The following is a 9651-nucleotide window of genomic DNA, read 5'->3' as shown; positions in this document are numbered from 1 at the left end:
GGATATTGGGCTTTGGCTGAATTGTCTCCAGAGGTGTCTTTGTTGATATGTTAATGTATTTGGCCACAGTATGCAGAATATTTCTAGCCAAGGATGAGCTAATTATTTTGAAATAAGGCATTATTGGTGGCATAGGCCTTTAATGCATGCTTGGTAAAAATCCACCTGTGATTCACTGAGCTGACTTTACATAAAAATTGGAGCCATTTGTGGTTTGGGAGCCTGCCATCTTATTGCTGGAGTATACCAAGCCTCTCTTTCCTTTGGGATTTCAGAATTGTAAGCTGCTAACTAAACAGTTGAGTGAGGGAAAAAGTCCTCATAAAACAAACAAAAACCTTAAAGAAATGACTCTTTTTGTTTTCAGTAGCAAAGGCTAATGTAACTTTTATAAGAAATACATTGGTGTGCAGGAATTGCTTGTTTGACATAGATACCAAGTTTTCTTATTGTTGCTCCAGGGCCCTGCAGAAGTTATCGCCTTCACAAAGTGCAGCAGAATCCACTGGGCATAGCTCCTTTTCCAGGACAAAGTGCTTGTAAGCCAAGATTCAAAGCTGCTCCTTTCCAATTATAAGTTATTCCCCTCTGCTGTTTTGTAGTTTTGTGTATGCAAAAATATAAAACCTTTGTCTGTTTTAGTTTACAGTAATGTAGCTCCTTATTAGCTACTGTCCACTCACATCCCCAACTCATAATTACAATGGATGTTCTGACTGGGTCATAGCCAAGGCTTGAATTTTAAAAGCAAAAATTTTCAAAAAGGATACAAGTGCTTACTGCATGTGATCTTTACATGTCCAGCTGAACTTTTCTAGTCCTTGTAGATACAGGTGCTGCTATACATCTGTGATTTCCAGGACCCTCATGGATTCCACTTAAAGTGCACTTTGTGTACTAATTCCATCTCTAAGATGGATAAGGGCACTTACTCACAGACTCCACTCATAGATTAGAGTCTTGTGCCTTTTGTCAAGGCCTGCCTCCAACCTCCTACCCCCTACCTACTCCTCCCACATAGCTCACATCACAGGCCAGAGTCACCACACCTTGCTTGTTCTTTGAAATAGGGTCTCACTGACTTTTTTGCCTGGCTTGACCTTGAACCATGATTCTCCATCTACCAAGTAGTTGGGATTATAGACGTATACCACCATGCCCATCCCAAAGCTATCGTTCATGATTTTCTGGGCAGTATAATCACCTCTCCTTCCTTCATTCTTGAAATCCTTGAAGATAGTATACTGTATATAATGTCGCTTCAAAAATATTAAAATTCAATTACTTATTCCTATATAATTTTACTACAACTTGCCATAAAAGGAGATAATTGAGTGTCCCATGCATTTCATAAATTTTAAAGATAATTTGTTCCAGGTAAATACAGGGATGTGCTGAGAACTTTTTTCATCTTCTTTCCTGCTCCTCTCTCTTTCTCTCTCTCTCTCTCTCTCTCTCTCTCTCTCTCTCTCTCTCTCTCTTTGTTTTTTTGCTTTATCTTAACACTCTTTCCTAAAGTGAAAAGTTACATGCTGAAGTAGTTATATTTGAAGATTAGGGATAGTTTTTGGAATAGGAAATGAACGGCTCAAAGCATCAAGGAAGTGCTGTCCTTTATACCTTCAGGGTACTGACAGGATCTCCACTTTCCCACCTCTGAATCCATATCTTGGAGGGGTCAGCAAGTCAGGGGTCTCTGCATTTGCTGATAGGGAGTAGATACTTGTGCTTTTTAAACAAAACAGAGGAAGGTAAAGTGATTTATCACTAACCTGGCAATATGAAGACTAACAGGCTTATCCTAATCCTATTACAGAGCCACTCAGAAGGGCTTGTGTTTGGAAACTGTAAGAGACAGGCATGAAGCACAGAATCAATTTGACTCAAAAGGGCTGTATAGGCAGAAAAATTAAAGAGAATTGCACTTAAGTTTTTAATCAACATTTTAAATGTCCTAAGAATTTATCCTGGGGAGGATGAATAAAATAATCAGCTATTTTTCCAAACTCCTTTTCTTTCTGGTGACTTATGTGATCCATCTCTGCCAGTTTCCCATTTGTAAGTGATCGGATTGCTCTTCCTCCCTCACAGAAGGACAAATATAACTTTGAAGAACATGCCTTTAAATAGTTTTTGGAAGAAGGTCAGTAGGGATCATAAGGATTAGGATGAACTACAGTTCTTTTTTTTTGTTTTGTTTTGTTTTTTTTTTTTTCATTTTTCTTTTATTAGTCATATGTGCATACAAGGCTTGGTTCATTTCTCCCCCCTGCCCCCACCCCCTCCCTTACCACCCACTCCACCCCCTCCCGCTCCCCCCCTCAATACCCAGCAGAAACTATTTTGCCCTTATCTCTAATTTTGTTGTAGAGAGAGTCCCTCCTCTTCTTCCTGTCCATTCCATTTCACTCCACTTTCAGCTCCTTCATATACCGCCATCTTGTTACTCATAGATTGTAGATTTATTAATAATCTTGGAAAGAGTTTCGTTCACATATACCTCTTATTTTTTCTTGTCCTCCACAACATGGTTTGTTATAACTTTTGGCTAATATCTTACATATTATCACCATATAACCACGGTTCACTGCTAAGCCTACAAACTGCACTCCTTTTCTTTTATAATAATTTGTTTTTCTTAGAATAAATATTTGTCACATCTGGTATTTAGCTAAATCTTCTATAGTCTTGTGTGTGTAGATATCCCTTCTAGAGTTCTCTGACTTACTTTGTATGTGGTCTTATTTTTTTTCAGGAAACCTCTAGTGTTGTCCTCATTAGTTCTATGTTGAAGATCCACCTTGGTACAGCCCTTTATTTCATTACTTGAACTGAACACTTGGTGAGACCTTTCAATCTGGAGCTCATGTTCTTTTGTTTTGGGAAGTTCTCTTGTATTATTTCTTGCATTATTTCCTAATCACGACTTTCAGTATTCCACTATTTTCTTTTTGTTATTTCTAGAATTTGTATTATTTGAATGTTGCACTCCTTGCATGGATCCCCTAGCTTTTGTATCTCTTCTCTCCTGTTCCAATATATGTCCTTTATGTTTTTCCTTCTAAGATATTATTTTTCCATTTTAGCCATCACACACACACACACACACACACACACACACATACACACACACACACACCCCTATATCTCTACAGATATGTATATATGGTAGCATTTTTCCTACTTCAAATATTCATTAGTTTTTAAAGAAATATTTCTTAGAGGTGGAGGGATTGGAAAAAAATAAAACTGAGTGTTGGTATTGAGTAAATGGGAAGAGGTCCCCACTGGTTTTTTGTTCCTGCTTTCGTCTGGCCTGAAATCACCACATCTAGAACATCTCTATTTCCATATCTCCAGAGATTTCATTTTACATTTCCCTTATAGGAGTGTAGAATGGTTGTCACTTGACCATATCAGTTAAGGGTTAGAGATCTAAGGGGAAGGTTTTTATCTAGTCCTTATGAAGACTTTCAGCAATTCCCTCATTTTAGCCTCCAGCCTCATCTATTTTCTAGAATTTCTTTCCCCTTCATTGGCATTAGGCAGAGTGGATCACCAAGCTTCATATCACAGGAGCACCCTATTTTGAACTTCTTTTTCTCCTCTAAATCATTTGCTATTCATCCAATTCATCTCCCTTTCCATCTTCAGATAGTAGGGCTTGGGGTTGCAGATGTCTCTTGGTTACATGCAATGTAAGTTTCTATTATTTGTTCTCTTTTTATTGGGGGGAGGATTTGAGAAGGGAGAAGGAATGAGTTTCCAGACCATTGTGTTTTGTTTATAGTGTGAATGATGATACTATTGTTTAAAAGAACAAAGATTGCAGAAGGAAGAATATTCTCACTCATGACTGATCTTATAGGCAAATGGGTAGAGGATAATAATCTACACAAGGTTATTAGATCATCTGAAGTCCCCCCCTAAAACCATTTTAGGACTACACTTCTACATTTATCTAATAAAGAATGTTTAAAAGAATAATATAATGTTTGGGTTTGAAGGGGTTCCTTAACTCCCATGCCTTATTTTACAAATTAAGCAATGAAATTCCAGGTCATCTGAAAGCTCTAAGATCCAAGAACTGTGCTGTTCACACTGTGGTCTCTTTTGGGTTAAACATTTCTCTTTTCCTCAAAGAAATCATAAAAATATATTTACCCCTGGGAAAATATATTTTTCCCAGCATGGAAAACTATAATATAGCATGGGAAACTATTAATTAGTATTAATTCATTTATAAAGTCCAATTAAGTCATCATGGCAATTTGGCTATTGAATGAAGATCAACTTGAGAAAGTTTGTAAGATAAGTAACAGGAATATGTGGGCATTAGATCAAAGGCAAACACAATAATGGGATTGGACTTTGAGCACATGATAAAAGCTTTAGCACACAAGGGAGAGGTGAGGATAGGTAAGACACCTAAAAACTAGCTAGCATTTGTTGCCCTTAACGCAGAGAAACTAAAGCAGATATCTTAAAGCAACTGAGGCCAATAGGAAAAGGGGAACAGGTACTAGAGAAAAGGTTAGATCAAAAAGAATTAACCTAGAAGGTAACACCCATGCACAGGAAATCAATGTGAGTCAATGCCCTGTATAGCTATCCTTATCTCAACCAGCAAAACCCCTTGTTCCTTCCTATTATTGCTTATACTCTCTCTACAACAAAATTAGAGATAAGGGCAAAATAGTTTCTGCTGGGTATTGGGGGGGGGAGTGGGAGGGGGCGGAGTGGATGGTAAGGGAGGGGGCGGGGGCAGGGGGGAGAAATGAACCAAGCCTTATATGCACATATGAATAATAAAAGAAAAATGAAAAAAAAAAGATTATGAAGATGTAACACTTAAAAAAAAAGATACCTACTTGAGGAAGGAAATTCATATAAGAAGGGCAAAAATTTTTCAACAATTTTGTAATCATCATAAAGCTTCCTTACACTTTATTTTCTTACCTCATAAAAAACATGCTAAACCCAAATTTGACACCCATCAGATTCCTCAGAGATGGGAAATTCAAACCACAAATACACCCTAAAGAGGTTCATTACCAATGCACAGTTTGGACAACATAACTAACATTTTTTTTCAGTGAGATATAGCTATTACTAAATAAAGAATTCTTGGAAAAAAAAATGAAAAATACCTAAACTTCTAACTCAGTCCTCGAGAATGATCCCAACCTAGACTGGGATCCCTTTACTTCTTTGATATTAAGAAAAGAGATAATCATAAGTGATATTTGGCAGGGGCTTTGAGATGTCCTTTTCTTCTCTTCCTCCTGTTCTCAGTCCTGTTACTTATTTTTTTATTATTATTATTCATATGTGCATACAAGGCTTGGGTCATTTCTCCACCCTGCCCCCCCTTACCACCCAGGGATTAGCTGGGGCTTATTGCTCTTGTAAGCTTTTTAGCACTATCTAACTTTCAAACTTATATTCATGTATTACATTGATACATGAAATAACTTTAAAAAACCAACAAAATAAAAACTCTGTAATACATGTAGTGAAATTGCTACAGCAGGATATAAAACTGATAATATAATGAAAAGTTTAGATTACTAAAGTCCTGAAGGCTAATGCCATACTGTGCTGTCCTTGAAAACTGAACTATCATTGTAAGGAAACCTGCCTTTTCCTTAAAACACTAGTCTGACTTTCCTCCTCAGAGTCTAGATTTCTGTCCCTAGCAATTCATCATTCACATTGACAATCTCTGATTCTCCTGCAGTGGTGGGAAGGAGGTACTGATTCCAAGTTGATGCTCAATCCAACACACAAATCACCATTTCAGTCTTGGTTTGGTTTGGCCAATGCCTCAGAAACTATCGCCCACCTAGACAACATGGGTTACAAAGCACTGTGTGCTCACCTTAGCTCCCTTTTCATGGAGATCTGAGCACCAGCAACTCTATTAATGATTGGCTAATCATTAATAGATTCTCTGTGTATCAATTTCCTCATCTGTTAAATGACAACAATGACAAAACCAGCTCTAAGGAGGTATGATTCAGGTTAACAGGTATAAATGACCACAGGAAGCATTATAAAAACACAAATCACTGGTTTCATCATGACTCATATTTTGGCAGCACTTCCTCTAAAGAAAAGAACTCTTTTCTAGAAGTCTTCCTCTGTTAAAGAAAACCTTGCCGAGAAATCCAGTGACTATGCACATATGATAACACATACAAGGATTAATCTTCTTGGTAAGAGTAGACTCATAAATTTCTCTTGCTTTCTTGAGTTTTGGCCACCTGTATGTCACTTATTCCCTTTTGTTGACACTCTTCTCTCCACAACACTGCATCAGGATCACCCTGCTCCTTCCTTTTTCTGTGACCTTCGCTTGCTATCATTATCTCCACCTCTAAAGAGCAATTTTCTCTCAAAAATTAGTTATGCTCCCTTTGTTTCTCTCATCCTGCTCCTTCTTTGGATAAGCTTTTATTAGCACATGACTAACAATTCTCAGCAGATAGCGAATTCTCAAATTCTCCTAAGTACCAAACTTTCTCAACCCCTCTGTGAGAATTAACAGAAGACTCTGATCCTTCACTTTGCTTCTACTTTTCAATGGTTACATCAACAATCATAGATATCTAGTTCACAATCTTCAAATCATCCCCATCCTGCTCATCGTTAGTCCTTCATGGAGAGTTTACTGGAAAATTCCACAGACTGCATTTGCATGTTCTCTTCAATCTCCCTCCTTTTCTTCTCAGCTGCTATACTACAACAAATCCTAATCTCAGCCTGGACAGCTACATCAGTCTCCTAATTTGTTCCTTTACATTCTGTCAACTGTTCCTTCCATCCATCCTTCTGTCACCATGACATTGATCAAGTTAATGCTGCTTTGCAACAATCAAAGGCTCCCTATTGCTACATCCTGACATAGAAGACCCTACAAACTAATGCGCCAAATCAAAATGTCTCCAAATATTACTGCTCATATACACATACTTGAAACCAAACTCAACTAATATTCCTGGGAAATGCCTGGCATTTTGTGGGGGGGAGTAGAGAGAGAGAAGGCTTAAATTAATAGCCCACCCTGTGTCTGCCTTTAATCTTTCAGTCCTTTGAGGCTTAAAATCTTTTCCTTCATGCTGTACAACCTAATATCCCACTCTCTTTTGCAGTTGACTTTCATAGCTCTATCTTTGTATGTTTTTAAAATAGTACTTATTTTATTTAAATTGATAGGATAAATGCTCATGCCCACTTTCCTACCTCTTCTTCATGAGATCTTGAACTCCTTGAGTGTAGGAAAGTTGTGACACTCATCATGTGGGTTGCTGTCCCTGGCCTGCACTTTGCATGTGTACATGCTTGAGAAATCTCTTTGAGTTGAAACTCAGGAAAACAGCCTTGAAATGCCTTTTTGAAGTTCATTAGTAACTGAAAAACTTCAAGAATGTAGCAATCTCAGATGACATTATTTAGTCCTGGGTTTGCAAACAATTTGGACAAGAAGACTTGGTTTGAAGCACTGGTTAAATGAAGAATCCTACCAAAGGATAAAAAAGTTCTTTTTAGTTATAGTGGAGTTTGAACTCAGAGCCTCATGCTTGAGTGCTTGCAGGTGAGGTGCTCTACCACTTGAGCTATGTCCCAAGAGCATTTTTTACTTTAGTTAGTTTTTGCATAGAGTCTCAGATGGTTGCACAGATGGCCTGAGACTCTGATCCTTTGTAGCTGGGAGTACAGGCATGTCCCACCGTGTGATGCTTGTCAGTTGAGAAGGGGGTCTAAATTTTTTTCCCAGGCTGGCCTCAAACCTCAACCTTTCCAATCTCCATTTCCCAAGTAGCAAGGTTTAAAAAAATCTTGTTAGTGATATAGCACATGACACTCTTCCTCCTAAGTCAGTCTGTGTAAATTCCCAAGGGAAAAATTGGAATGTGGGATAGAGAAATGAGCAACAGGATTGCCCTGAGGAATTTGTTTGGCAAAAGTGAGGTTCTGTCCATAGTATCCTGCTGGATTTTAAATTCAGCTGTGCTACAGGGCTTTGCTAGACTGTGTGTCCTTCTCTGAGCCCATCCTAGGGCTGACTGCTCATTTTTCAGCAGCAATACAGAAACACTGTTTACTCAACTGTGGCCTTATTCTACTCAATAGAACCTGAGGAATAAAGAGTTGGTGTCTAGTGCAGATATCAAGCTAGTCTCTGATTTACCAAGTGACATGCCTCGAATAAACATGAAGAAACTGCTGCCCTGTTTCCAGAAGACACATCTATTAACCTATGTCTCCTTAAAATGATGGGGCTTCTTCTAGACCACTACAAATAAGTACAGCCCAATGCTTGCTGAATTATGTAAAGTCAGTACATCAATAGGAAAGGTGTTCCATCAGCAGGGGTTAGGCAGCAAGTTTACAATAGAATTTGCACCAAGGCTTTGTGTAATTGAACTTAGACTTCAAAAGCAATCACAGGGATCTCTGGTCCGCCCTACTTTCTCAGACAAGACTGTTTAGCTGTTCCATTTAGTCTGGATTTAATGTGAAAGAAAAGAATTTTTGAAGAATCAAGAAACTGAACAAGTTTATAAAAACCAATTTGTTAAATACCTAATGAAACTCTACAATTAATCAGATTTATCTGGAATAATTTCATGTAGTAAAAAATATATGTAATATGTAATCCATCATAAATATGTTTAGTATTCACCAAAAAAAAAAACCAATTTGGCAAAAAGAAAAATAGACAGTGTTTTGAACTTGAGGGAGGGGCAGAAGCAAGCTGACAGTGACTGAATCCCAAAGGATGTGCCTCCCCTCCATTCCTGGGTCATCCACCACTGGTTACTCTTCAGCAACAGCTGAACACCATCAGGAGGCATAGCTCATTTTAAACCAGAATCCTTCCCCATGGGATCTGCTCCAAGCAGAGAACCACTGAGTGGTCCCTGTGTCACAAGAAGAGGCCTGCGATCTGGGCAGTGGATAGCTTTAGGGCAGCAGGCAGCACTGCAGAGCCTCGGTCCCTATACAGGAGAACCACCTCATGGTTTTCCCAGTTAGTGCTGCCTTCTGACCCCAAGTTCTCTACCCAAGTCATTGCCTCCTCCTAAAGAAGACAATGAACCTTTTATCACACCCACAGTAGTGACCAGAGAAATTCTGAGCGTCTCATTCTGTGAACCCGATCATGCTTCCTCTCCACCTGTCCTAGCTGACTAAAGTCTTTCTAGACTGGAAATTGAGAAAAGTTGCTCTTTCTCACACATTTGAGTGCCCACCCCTCCTTTGTTTAAAAAAAAAAGAGAAGAGAAAAGGAAAAGAAAGCGAGAAAGGGAAAGTAGAGAAGATAAAAAGAAAAACACAGTCACTGGCCCTGGGCTGCCTGGGAACCTCAGGCAACATTGGCACCACAGCAGCCCTAAGTCCACTGTGTCTCGTCCCCTCTGGGGCTCTGGTTCCAGTTTTACCCCTACCGTAAATGGACCACAAGGAGATGAGAAGTCCTGGAAAACCGTCCACCAAACACACCTTGCTGTGCCCTGACTACCCCCATCTCTGTCCCTGCGCCCAAGGACCAGGAGCATCCTAGAGAACCCAAGTTCCCAGGGTGATCCATGGTGGACCTCAGGTGAAAAGTTCAAGGGCGCGCCCCTGGGTCATTGCGCATCT

The sequence above is a fragment of the Castor canadensis genome, chromosome 13 (genome assembly GCF_047511655.1).
Source record: "Castor canadensis chromosome 13, mCasCan1.hap1v2, whole genome shotgun sequence".
In the NCBI taxonomy this organism is placed as follows: domain Eukaryota; kingdom Metazoa; phylum Chordata; class Mammalia; order Rodentia; family Castoridae; genus Castor; species Castor canadensis.
Note: the sequence above shows the minus strand (reverse complement) of the source record.